Source organism: Lissotriton helveticus, chromosome 6, assembly GCF_964261635.1.
Source record: "Lissotriton helveticus chromosome 6, aLisHel1.1, whole genome shotgun sequence".
Classification (NCBI taxonomy): Eukaryota; Metazoa; Chordata; class Amphibia; order Caudata; family Salamandridae; genus Lissotriton; species Lissotriton helveticus.
The window spans coordinates 907,203,193-907,217,250 of record NC_136067.1 but is presented as its reverse complement, the minus strand read 5'-3'; positions in this window follow the sequence as shown (position 1 = coordinate 907,217,250).

Sequence of the window (14,058 nt, the reverse complement as noted above, 5' to 3'; positions counted from 1 at the left end):
TGCCTAGGAAGCATTGGAAACGTTAATATAAGGTTAAATTTCAAATATGCAGAACTACTCCAAAATATGCGGCAGGCAAAGGATGAAGATTATAAAAATATTCTACAAGATGTAAGAATCGGAAAAGTAAGTCAGCATGGGAAAGAAGCTTTACATGGACGATTAATTTAAAATTTGTACCCAAATGAAAACATTCTTCCAGAGAATATTTTTAAGAAAATTAACGAGAAGAAATCTGGCATATGTTTGATGCTAACTCTGAAAGAATGTTCCATGTTCAACAACAAAATGTTAAAGTTAGAAAATGAAGAGATAGTGAAACTGGAAGCTATATATAAAGTAGAGCATATGGGAGCAACAATTATTTTGTATGAAAATTTAAATTCAGAATTGGATTCATTAGAGAAGACTATATCTAAAACTGCTGGTTTTGAAAAGACTCTGAATGTGTGTTTAAATTGTCGTATCATTTTGAGAAGGAATTTAAATGTTGAAAGAGGTCTGGTAAATGGAGCAATGGGTCATGTTGTTGATTTTGTGAATTACAAAAATAGAGATGGAATTGAAATTTTAAAAATAATATTTGATGGCATTGATGAAATAGAACAAATTTGTCGTTGTTCAGCTAGATTTTTGCTTGTGAAAGACTTATATGTTCGCAGAAAACAGTTTCCTGTTTGTTTGGCATATGCGGTGACAATCCATAAATCTCAAGGTTTAAGTGTAGATAGTGCTTTGGTGAACATTGGAAGTTCTGTGTTTAAAGAGGGTATGGCATATGTGGCATTATCACGAGTCAGAACTTTATCAGGATTGTACTTGATTGAGTGTGATGAAACAAAAATTTGTGCAGATCTAGATTGTGTTAAAGAATACAATAGGTTAAGAAGAGAGTATGCTCCACATTTGCCTCAATATCCTCTGTTTGAAAAACGTGTGGTAGGCCGAAAAAGAAGAAATGAGAATAATTGCAGTGAGGTAGTAGCAAAAAGACAAAAAGTAGATGAAACTGTAATTGTAAGCAGAAGCAAAAAGGATTCTGTTGAAGATGTTGTTGGATTTCAGTTTGAAAACAGTTCTGGTGTCAACTGCTATGCTAATGTAGTAGTTAATGTTGTTTTTTTTCGCGGGGGAGCGCCCGGTACGCGCACCGGGGAGCGTACCAGAGGGAAAACCCAGTGAAACAGTAAAATAATAATTTAAAGTGCTTAGAGGTAGGGTAGCTTTGCATAGAGTTGTTGTGTTGTGTGGGTGATTTAAGTACCAGCATGTAGGTACCAATACAGAGTCTTAAATTCAATGTACACCGTCTCCTCTGTAGATATCTTGCATGTTGTTACAGAAGTTATTGTGGTATATGGAATCCATAGCATAGTCTGTCAGGAAAGCAGAAACAACATGGAGGCAGGAGATGAAAAAGAGATGTCAAATACACATTGGAGATAATATAGTGGGAGAAAGTAACTATGAGCAAAATTACTATGTAACACAAAAAAGTTGGACAGTATACTGTAAGTCTCACTGTATATTATATTCATTTTGGTACTATTTCATGAATTACATATAAAAATGAATTATGTCTCGAATTTTTTTAAATTATTAAATAAAAATGTATTGCTCGGATTTTTCAAAATTTAATAACACTTCCAACATTATATCGTCAGGAATGTCCTCATTTTCAGTCCATGATTCCATTTCTTCCATACAATTAACTAACTCTTCGTCTAGAGACTGATCCATAAAGTCAAAGTCTTCCTCAGGATTGTTTTGAAGAACTATTTCGTAAGAAATATTTGCTTCTCCTTCCATTTTCTTGCTGTAAATTGCATTAAAAATAAATATATCAGTAGAGTTAGGGCAGTGTTGGGTTTAAGTTTAGACAGGTACTTCTGAGTTTTTAAAAGTGAAGTTATCTTTGGGCAGTGTATGGTATCAGGCAGAAAGTAGAAATATCAAAAAAGTGTATGTGAAGAAGCCTAAGTAATTTCATAATTATACCAGAGAAGCCTAACTCAATCCATAACTATAACAGAGAAGCCTATCTCAATCTATAACTATAACAGAGGGACAGTAAATAACTATCAGAAAACGTTTTTACAAATTAACTTAAAGTGCCCCTTACAAATTAACAACTTACCTTACTAAAGGGTGATGAAGATAAATGGAGAACATTTTTTCAAGATGTACCTCAGGTAGGTGTAGTCGAAATGGCCGTGTTTCCCTCTCATTTTTCATTTATATTAATGTACATAACCAATCAAATGTCAGGAATAAAAAGTAGAAAATGAAAGTAACATTTTAATTGGTTGTAAATCCTAACACTTCATATGTGTTTTTATCATATAATTTACCTCAGGATATTTAGACAGGGCTACAGCTCAAATGGCTCAATAGAATTCCACCAAATTTGGGAACATGGTAGGGAATGGTAGGGACTGGTATATAGTAGGGCCTATTCTATATTTGGTGAAAGTCTCTCCAGTGGATTTTATGTAAATTAACTTTTAAAAAATTTTGGGAGCGCTTGCCGGTGCTCGCCCCGGTACCCGTACCGGCAGCGCAACGGGAGTCCTCCATCTTTTGTTTCGGTAGATTTGAGACACAAGATGGAGGACAAACAACGTTGGGAATGGGTAAAAGGGGGCACGGTAGACACCCCCTGACCCCCTAGGTTTTCTGAGGGGGGCTTAGGAGGCCCATATAGGCCAAAAAAAAACTATTTTTTTTTATTTTTCGCGGGGGAAGCGCCCGGTACGCGCACCGGGGAGCGTACCGGGGAGCGTACTTTGGTGAAAAACAGTGAAAAAAGTTAGAGAAAAGTAATCATTTTGAGTGGTCAGAGGTAGGGTAGCCCTGAAAATAGCTTTTGGGTTCTGTGGATGATTTACGTACCTACAAGTAGGTTCCAATGCACAGTCTTAAATTCAGAAGGAATATTCTATTCCCCTCATCTGAGAAGTGCACACCATCTCCTCTGTAGATATCTTGCATGTTGTAACGCAAGTTATTGTTGTATATTGAACCCATTCCATAGTCTCTCATATAAGCAGAAACAGATTTATTCACATGTTTCCGTGCTTTCTCAAATTGTGGACAAAATTGGTTGGACCACTTCCATTTCTGTCTTTGGCATATATTGGAATATACCAAGGCAGTTTGTGGAAAAAGTGTCATCAATTGCCCAATGGTGTCCTTTAAAACCATTTCCAGACCTACCCCAGTCAAAGTGCCTGGGTCATTTCCACCACAGTGCAAAACTATAAGGTCAGAGTGTGGCAGATGGTGAAAGGTTTTCACCAATGGTATCAATTGATGACATCTCAATCCTCTTTGGCCAATCCATTTGATGTGCACATTTGGTAAATCAAGGTTGTGAAAATTTCTGAGAGCTGCATACCTTTGAGCCCAGTGGATGTAGCTATGTCCAATAATCCAGACAGAATACATGGTGAGAGGAGGTTCTGGTGCAGTCAGATGAAGTGTAGGAATAAAATGGCAGTTGGAACAGTAGGAGTTTGCAAAAAAACGGTGGAGTTTCAGTGCTGTTCAAGCAATGATTGGTGGATTCAGATAGTTGAAAACTGAAAGTTAGGGTGCATGTTTCTGTTCTGTAAAAGAAGTAATTTGAATGGTTAATAAAAAGTCATTAAAAGAAAGATTGCACCTGATAAGCTGGTGTATTGAGAGGTCAAACATCCTTGCTGAGTTCATTTGCAACATTGTAGAATAAACGTTTAACCCTGAGAGCTCAGTGAGGAGGGAGTTGCTATGGTAACAGGTAGAAAGGGCTGAGGGGGGGAAGGGTGTTGGTTTGAAAATAGAGAGGGAAGAGTTTTGATTGGTTACCATGAGGAATATGTGTGTAGAATTAGAGGTTTTCTGTGCCATTCATGGTTGCAGTGCCTGCAGTACATACCTTTTGCTCTGCTAAAGAAATATTGGTGTGTGTATCTGACACTGTTCTCAATCTCCCAAAGCATTTGTAAAGGTGAGTTATGATTCATTCAATATAGATAGAGAGTTTAGATTAGGAAGCACATTGAGCTTCTTTGCTGTTGGTTTGTGTGATGCTTTTTGAAAATGCAATATTTGAACCTTTCACAATCATGTCACCTGTGTTACCTCAGATTAGGAAGCAGACTGAGCTTCTTTGCTGTTGGTTTGTGTCATATTTTTGGTAATGCTTGGTAGGAATGTTTGCAAGAGAGAGGAAATGTATTTTGTAAAATAGTGAGTTTTTAGTACTGAAATGGAATGCCTGTAAATAGGACCTGCGTTCTGTTTCTAAAATGTTATTCAAAAAACGATTTTGGGGCAAATCAATGGCTTTTACATTTTTGAGAAGGAATAAATAGTGTGTGCATGATTACATAAAAATATTTGAACCTTTCACAATCATGTCACCTGTGTTACCTCAGATTAGGAAGCAGACTGAGCTTCTTTGCTGTTGGTTTGTGTCATTTTTTTATAATGCTTGGTAGGAATGTTTGCAAGAGAGAGAAAATGTATTTTGTAAAATAGTGAGTTTTCAGTACTGAAATGGAATGCTTGCATATAGGACCTGCGTTCTGTTTCTAAAATGTTATTGAAAAAACGATTTTGGGGCAAATCAATGGCTTTTACATTTTTGAGAAGGAATAAATAGTGTCTGCATGATTAAAGAAATACATTTGAATCTTTTACAATGATGTCACCTGTGTTACCTCATACTAGGAAGCACATTGAGCATATTTGCTGTTGGTTTGTGTCATTTTGTTAGATAATGCCTGGTATCAACATTTGCAAGATAGATGATTTGTATTTTGTGAAATGGTGAGGTTTCAGTAGTGAAATTGAATGCTTGTACATAGGACCTGTGCTGTGTTTCTTAAATTTGATTTGAAAAACGATTTTGAGGAAAATCAATCAATCAATCAATCATAGACATTTATAGAGCGCTCTACTTACCCGGAGGGTCTCAAGGCGCTAGGGGGGGGTGCTGCTACTGCCCGAACAGCCAGGTCTTGAGCTTCTTCCTGAAGGCGAGGTGGTCTTGGGTCAGGCGCAGGTCGGTCGGGAGGGAGTTCCAGGTCTTGGCAGCCAGGTAGGAGAAGGACCTTCCTCCTGTTGTCGTTCTTCGGATGCGGGGGACGGCGGCGAGGGCGTGACTGGCTGATCGGAGGTGTCGTTTGGGAGCGTGGAAGTTGATGCGGTTGTTGAGGTAGCTCGGGCCTTGATCGTGTAGGGCTTTGTGTGCGTGGGTGAGGAGACGGAAGGTGATTCTCTTGTTGACCGGGAGCCAGTGCAGGTCTCTTAGGTGTCCGGAGATGTGGCTGTGTCGTGGGATGTCGAGGATGAGTCTGGCTGAGGCGTTCTGGATCCGTTGGAGTCTCTTCTGGAGCTTGGCGGTGGTTCCGGCGTAGAGGGCGTTGCCGTAGTCCAGTCGGCTGGTGACGAGGGCCTGGGTGACAGTCTTCCTGGTCTCGGTGGGGATCCACCGGAAGATTTTCCGTAGCATGCGCAGGATGTTGAAGCACGACGAGGAGACTGCGTTGACTTGCTTGGTCATGGAGAGGGAGGAGTCCAGGATGAAGCCCAGGTTGCGTGCGTGGTCTGTCGGTTTGGGTGCAGTTCCCAGGGCGGGGGGCCACCAGGAGTCGTCCCAGGCGGAGGGCGAGGATCCCAGGATGAGGACTTCCGTCTTGTCCGAGTTCAGCTTCAGGCGGCTGGTCGACATCCACTCGGCTACTTCTTTCATTCCTTCGTGGAGGTTGGCTCTGGCGGCGGCGGGGTCGTTGGTAAGGGAGAGGATCAGCTGGGTATCGTCGGCGTAGGAGATGATGTTCAGGTTGTGTTGGCGTGCGATGGCCGCGAGGGGGCTCATGTAGACGTTGAAGAGGGTTGGGCTCAGCGAGGATCCTTGGGGTACGCCGCAGATGACTTCGGTGGCCTTTGATTTGTACGGAGGTAGGCGGACTCTCTGGGTTCTTCCGTCGAGGAAGGAGATGATCCATTCCAGTGCCTTCTCCTGGATTCCGACGTCGTAGAGGCGCTGCACTAGGGTGCGGTGGCAGACGGTGTCGAAGGCCGCGGAGAGGTCTAGGAGGATGAGCGCCGCTGTTTCTCCGTTATCCATCAGGGTTCGGATGTCATCGGTGGCAGCGATGAGGGCGGTCTCGGTGCTGTGGTTGGCTCGGAAGCCAGACTGTGAGGGGTCGAGGGATCCGTTCGTCTCAAGGAAGGCGGCCAGCTGCTTGTTGACGGTCTTCTCGATGACTTTGGCTGGAAACGGGAGGAGCGAGATGGGGCGGTAATTCTTCAGTTCGGTGGGGTCCGCTGTTGGTTTCTTGAGTAGAGCGCTGAGTTCGGCGTGCTTCCAGCTCTCAGGGAAGGTGGCGGTGTCGAATGAGGTGTTGATGATGTCCCGCAGGTGGGGTGCGATGACAGCGTCGGCCTTGTTGAAGACGTGGTGAGGGCAAGGGTCGGTCGGAGATCCGGAGTGGATGGAGTTCATCGTGCGGACGGTGTCTTCGGTGCTGATAGGAGTCCAGGCGCGGAGGGTGGTGGTGGGGGGCGGTGGTTCGGTTGAGTCGGGCGTGGCGTTCGTCGGTTGGGTGTTGAAGCTGTTGTGTATGTCCGCGATCTTGTTGTGGAAGTAGGAGGCGAGGGAGTTGCAGAGTTCTTGCGATGGGGTGATGTCGTTGTTTCCGGCGTTGGGGTTGGAGAGCTCTTTCACGATGTTGAAGAGTTCCTTGCAGTTGTGTGCGTTGTTGTCCAGTCGGTCCTTGAATGCAGTTTTCTTGGTGTCGCGGATCAGCTGGTGGTGCTTCCGGGTGGCAAGCTTGAGGGTGGTCATGTTGTCCGGTGTTGGCTCCCTTCTCCAGGCTTTCTCGAGGGCTCGGCAGTTCTTCTTGGAGCTCTTGAGTTCGTCGGTGAACCATGGGGCCTTCTTGCTGCCGGGTCTGCTGGGCGGGGTCTTCAGTGGGGCGAGTACGTCCGCGCAGTTGCTGATCCACTTCGTGAGGTTGTCGGCGGCCTGGCTGGGGTTCGCTGAGCTGGCGGGAGGGTGCTGGCTCAGGGCAGCGGCGAGCTGGTCGGCTGTGATCTTGCTCCAGCTTCTTCGGGCAACCTGTTGCTGGTGGTGGTGGGTCGTCGTTCTTCTGAAGGTGAAGTGGACGCAGCTGTGGTCCGTCCAGTGGAGTCCAGTGGCGTGGCTGAAGGTGATGTCTTTGCTGGATGAGAAGACGGCGTCGAGTGTGTGTCCGGCGAGGTGGGTGGGGGTGGTCACCAGCTGCTTGAGTCCGAGGTTGGCGAGGTTGTCCAGCAGGGTGGTGGTGTTGCGGTCGTTGTTGTTCTCCAGGTGGAAGTTGATGTCCCCCAGGAGGATGTAGTCAGCGGAGGGGAGGGCATGCGGGCTGACGAAGTCGGCGATGTCCTCGCTGAATCGTGTGCGTGGTCCAGGGGGTCGGTAGATCAGGGTGCCTCTGAGGGTGGTCTTCGGGTCGGTGTGGATCTGGAAGTGTAGGTGTTCGGCGGTGGTCAGGGTGTCGTCTGTGCTGGTCGTGATGCGGATGGTGTCCCTGTGGATGATGGCGATGCCTCCTCCTATCTGGTTGGCAGTGCGGTCCCTCCGGGTGATCTTGTAGCCCTCTGGGATGGCGATGGCGATGTCGGGAGCTGAAGAGGCGTTCATCCAGGTCTCCGTGAGGAAGGCAACGTCTGGTGCTGTGGTGTCGATGAGGTTCCAGAGTTCGATGGCGTGTCTGTGGACTGAGCGGGTGTTGAGCAGGATGCACTTCAGGTGGTTGGTGCTGGTGTTCGTCTTGGCGGGTGCTGGTGCGAGGCAGGTCCGGATGCAGGTGAACTTGCAGGACTGGCAGATGAAGGGTCCGTGGGTGCGTCTCGGGGTGGCACGGTAGCATCCCGGGGCTCGTCCGTCGTTGAGTGCGATGAGGGTGGCGGCGTCGTACGTCCGGCGGGTGGGCTGGGGTCTGCGGAGGACAGGGGTCCTGGCGCTGGGCGCGGGCCAGGCGCGGACGGGCGCAGACGGGCTTACCTTTGGCGCACCTTCGGCGCTCAGTCGGTGCTCCCGCTGCGCGCGTCCGCTGCGCGGTCGCTGAGGGGGCGTCATAAGAAGGGATCCTGGAGGGCGGGTCAGGCGGGAGGCGGGGAGCGCGTGGGCCTATCGGTAGGCGGGGGGGCGGGGTCGCGTCAAAACCGGCGCGAAATCCAGGCGGCCGGCCCTGCGGCGGCTGGGGCGCCGGGCTGGATCGGCGATCAGGCGGGCGGCCCTGCGGCGGCTGGGGCGCCGGGATGGATCGGCAGCAGGCAGCAGGTAAGTGGCAGGCAGCAGGCGGGGAGCGAGGGGGCAACCAGGCCGAGGGCACAGTGGTCGCTGCAAGAGTGGGGTCGGGGTCCCCTTAAGAAGGGATCCTGGAGGGCGGGTCAGGCGGGAGGCGGGGAGCGCGTGGGCCTATCGGTAGGCGGGGGGGCGGGGTCGCGTCAAAACCGGCGCGAAATCCAGGCGGCCGGCCCTGCGGCGGCTGGGGCGCCGGGCTGGATCGGCGATCAGGCGGGCGGCCCTGCGGCGGCTGGGGCGCCGGGATGGATCGGCAGCAGGCAGCAGGTAAGTGGCAGGCAGCAGGCGGGGAGCGAGGGGGCAACCAGGCCGAGGGCACAGTGGTCGCTGCAAGAGTGGGGTCGGGGTCCCCTTAAGAAGGGATCCTGGAGGGCGGGTCAGGCGGGAGGCGGGGAGCGCGTGGGCCTATCGGTAGGCGGGGGGGCGGGGTCGCGTCAAAACCGGCGCGAAATCCAGGCGGCCGGCCCTGCGGCGGCTGGGGCGCCGGGCTGGATCGGCGATCAGGCGGGCGGCCCTGCGGCGGCTGGGGCGCCGGGATGGATCGGCAGCAGGCAGCAGGTAAGTGGCAGGCAGCAGGCGGGGAGCGAGGGGGCAACCAGGCCGAGGGCACAGTGGTTTTAGATTTTTGAGAAGGAATAAATAGTGTCTGCATGATTAAATAAATATATTTGAACCTTTCACAATGATGTCACCTGTGTTATGTCAGATTAGGAAGTAGATTGTGCAGATGAGGTGAGGCATGTCCAGAGGTACAGAGGAGGTGAGGCCTGTGTTCAAGACTGTAGTGGGAGAGAGGCCTTTCCTGGGGAGCATAGGTGGTGAGGACTGTGTCTAAGAGTGTAGTGGACTAGACTTCATGAAGCCTATCCCCCACTGTTGTCTTAGACACAGGCCTCACCTCCTTTGTACCCCTGGACAAACATCTCTTCCACTACACTCTTCAATACAGGCCTCACCTCCTTTGCACCCCTGGACAATCCTCACCTCATCTGCAACCCTGAATAGACCTCAACTCATCTGCATCCTCAGACGGGCCTCAGCTTATTTACACCCCTGGATACGCGTCACCTCATCTGCACCCAGTTACCATCAATTATACCCAATACATTGAGGCCTGTGTAGAGGACACAGATGAGGTAAGGCTTGTCCAAGGGTCAGAGGAGGTCAGTCCTCTCCACTGCACTCATGGGTACTGAATGCTTGTACATAGGACCTGCGCTCTGTGTCTAAAATGTTATTTAAAAAATGATTTTGAGGAAAATTAATGGCTTTTAGATTTTTGAGAAGGAATAAATAGTGTCTGCATGATTAAATAAATATATTTCAACCTTTCACAATGATGTTACCTGTGTTACCTCAGATTAGGAAGTAGATTGTGCAGATGAGGTGAGGCATGTCCAGAGGTACAGAGGAGGTGAGGCCTGTGTTCAAGACTGTAGTGGGAGAGAGGCCTTTCCTGGGGAGCATAGGTGGTGAGGCCTGTGTCTAAGAGTGCAGTGGACTAGACTTCATGAAGCCTATCCCCCACTGCACTCTTAGACACAGGCCTCACCTTCTTTGTACCTCTGGACAGACTTCTCTTCCACTACACTCTTCAATACAGGCCTCACCTCCTCTTCACCCCTGTACAATCGTCACCTCATCTGCAACCCTGAATAGACCTCAACTGATCTGCATCCTTAGACAGGCCTCAGCCTATTTACACCCCTGGACATGCATCACCTCATCTGCACCCAGTTACCATGAATTATACTCAATACATTGAGGCCTGTCCAGAGGACACAGATGAGGTAAGGCTTGTCCAACGGTCAGAGGAGGTTAGTCCTCTCCACTGTACTCATGGACACTGAATGCTTGTACATAGGACCTGCGCTCTGTGTCTAAAATGGTATTTAAAAAACGATTTTGGGGCAAATCAATGGCTTTTACATTTTTGAGAAGGAATAAATAGTGTCTGCATGATTAAATAAATATATTTCAACCTTTCACAATGATGTCACCTGTGTTATGTCAGATTAGGAATTAGATTGTGCAGATGAGGTGAGACATGTCCAGAGGTACAGAGGAGGGGAGGCCTGTGTTCAAGACTGTAGTGGGAGAGAGGCCTTTCCTGGGGAGCATAGGTGGTGAGGCCTGTGTCTAAGAGTGCGGTGGACTAGACTTCATGCACCCTATCCCCCACTGCACTCTTAGACACAGGCCTCACCTCCTTTGTACCCCTAGACAGATCTCTCTTCCACTACACTTTTCAATACATACCTCACCTCCTCTGCATCCCTGGACAATCCTCACCTCATGTGTAACCCTGAATAGATCGTTTGCTTATTGTCATTGCTTTGTTGTTTGGTAATAGTGGTCTATAATGTGTTATCTTTTTTCTTTACCACAGATTGAAATCAAGATTTCAATAGTAAGGAAATATGCCCTCAAGGCAAAGGAGAAGAAAAGATGTGAAGCGGAAAAAATAAAAAACAGCAACGGAATTACAGTACTCCTCTTCAACAAATACTTCAAAAAACAGGAAAAAAGCTCCTGGTAAGACAACTAAGTCTTTCTTACGGAACATATGTAGATAAAAAAAAAATGTTGGACAGAATGTAGAAAAAGAGGAGGAGAGAGCAAATTTGAAAAGGAAGGAGAGGCCCCCCAAAAATGTTAGTACTGGAGCAGGAGAGAATAATATGTATAGGAATAGAAGGCAAAACCAATTTAGGGACATTCGTAAACGAATTTTTCGCAATAGGGTGGTTTTAAATTTGTTAAAAAATATTAAAAAAGGTAAACAGAGATCTGCTTTTTATAAGAAAAAGAAAAGTGTAGAGAAGATTGTTGATCAGGCTTTTGAAGTTAAGAAAAAATTATTTATTTTAATAATCAATAGAATTAGGACACTTAACAAGACAATTGATGTTTTCAAATCAAACAGTAGATGGAAAAGAGTAATTAATCGGACTCATTTTTGTAAAGTTTTTTCTGGAGAATGGATGCACAGTTCAAGTTGTGAGCCATTTTTCAATGAGGAGAGTTACTTCCAGGAGAATGATTTAGTGCATGCAGTTGACACCAGTGGTCGAGCATATGAGGTGAAAGACGGTTGTCCGATTGAAAAAGAGAAACTTGTGCCTAGAGAACCAGAAGAGGTGTTAACTGATGAAGTTTTAGGGAGACGTACTAAGGGTCCAGTGAACACTTGGAAGTGTAGTAGTATTTGTAGTGTGTGACAGGAATCAATCGATTTGTTTTGTAATTTCTTACGTACATGTAGTAAGAAAAGTCTAAAACAGAAAATGAAGATGTTGCAAGACTTAAGGCCCGATGTAGGTAAATCTTTTTTACCACTTCTTAAATACCGATTCATACCGAATCAGTATTTAAGAAGTGGTAAAAAAGAGGAGGGGAGATGTAGGTATTTCAGATTCGGTAAATACCGAATCGTTAAGATTCAGTATTTACCGATTCTGTAAATACCGAATCGGTAATGCCCATTGATTTCTATGGGCATTGAAGCCCATAGGAGTCAATGGGCATTACCGAATCGGTATTTACAGATTCGGTAAATACCAATTTCAGCAAGGGTGCAGGTGGTGTCACTTTGACACCCTCTGGCACCCCAAAAATATTGGATTCGGTATTTTACCACCCAATTGGATTGGGTGGTAAAATACAGATTCTTAAAGCCCTGTGGCACTCTGACATGTGCCAGCTACATCTGCATTTACAGAATCGGTATTTTACCGAGTCTGTATTTACCGATTCGGTAATTTTACCGAATCGGTAAATACAGAATCGGTAAAATACCGATTCTGTAAATGCATGCCCTACATCTAAAAACCCTAATACCAGTCGGAAACGGCCAAAATCGGCCATTTCCGACCAGTATTAGGGCTCCTACATCTGGCCCTTAGATCCTTGTAGAGTGAGAGAAAACACAGGTTTGCAAGGGCATTCACTGGCTTGTCTTTCTAGAAAAGTCTGTCAGAGTGTTTTTCATCATTTTAGGATGTTAGCAGTGCATCATAACAAAATGAGGAAATTAGTGAGAAGGTTGTATTATGCAAAAAGTCCAGCACTTAAACTTAAACAATTAAACAGTGCTCTTTTGCATGTAACTGGATTAGATGTGAAGAAGATTTGTGAAGAAATTGAGATTTGTTATTTTGGTGATAAAGAGGACAGTGTAGAAATTGACACAGAAATTCAAGGTAATGTGGAAGACAATGTACAGATTTCAAGTACAGAAAAGTTTGACCAGGAAATTACCAGGTTTAAGGTGAAATCAAGCGAAAGGCCGAATTTTACTTGTGTGTGTTGTCGACGAACTCATTATAAGCATCAAACTAGATTAGTTGATTTATACGTAAAAAGTGAAAAGATAAATAATTATGAGTGGAAGGATTTTGCCACTTATTTGTGGGTGGAGAATTCTTTTGATTTGAGTTCTGATCAGCGTATTTGTAAATATTGTTATGATAAATTAAATCAAAACTGAATGCCTGCTAGAGCTGTTCATAATAATCTGGAGTTGGTAGACATTCCTCCTGAATTGATGGATTTAAATACATATGAGTCTATTTTGATTCAATGTGTCCATCCTTTTCAGGCAATTGTTCGCTTGGAGCCTAAGATAGGGAAATTGCCTCCTTCAGATTTACAGAGAGGATTAAAGGGAAAAGTTGTTTATTTGCCTCTAGATTTCAAGAAAAATATTGATACAATTGGTGTAGAGAAAGTGGTAGAGGAACCTCTGGTTATTCTAGTTAATGGGGTTCCGACAAAGAGTAAGAAAATCTGGCAAGATTTAGTGGATGTTAGGAAAGTCAAAAAGGCAACGTTGTATTTGGTCAAAAACAATGAGTACTACAAACATGTATGTGTTGGAGCAGAGGAAACAGCTGCAGATGAAGACAGTGATTGTTCAGCAGGCCAAATTGAAAAAGTTGATGTGTCTAGAAGTGAAGAAATATATGAACATTATACTGTTCATCCTTTGCATTCCAAAGAAGTGATGGGGAATGCAATTGACTTGTTTCAAATGAAAGCAGCAAAAGGAAGTCCTATTAGTGTATGGGAAGAAAGTTTGGAAGCTCGTTGTTTTCCACATTTATTTCCAACAGGTCGAGGTGGACGATATGACGATCGACCACTTCAAATTCCTGCATCTGAATATCGAACTTTAAGATTATATGCTGAAGATCCAAGGTTTCGTCAATGCATTCCATATTTGTTTCATCTACTGTATGAAAGTGACTTGTCTGGGCTTTCTTATGCAGTAAACCATATACTGAAAAGTGGAGCACATCTGCAAAATGTTTCGGCGAGGGACTTTATGGAGAAAGTCAATCTGCAAGATAATATTTTGGAATCTCATCTAATCAATCTCATGGCATGTCAGCGTGGTACAAATGAGTATTGGTACCGTCGTCATGGGGAATTGAAATGTATGCTAAGAAACTTAGGAACTCCTACATGGTTCCTCACTCTTAGCTGTGCTGAGTATGCATGGGACGACTTACTTCAATTTCTACGAGAGGCAAATGCAAATATACAAAATATAGAATTCAAAACTGCTGGAGAACTGTGTTCTTTGGATCCAGTGAATGTATGCAGATATTTCAATCATAGATTTGAAGCTATGATGTCTTTTATTACCAACAAAAAAAATCCTCCCCTTGGAGAGGTTTTGGATTTCTTTTGGAGAAAGGAGTATCAAGCGAGAGGTG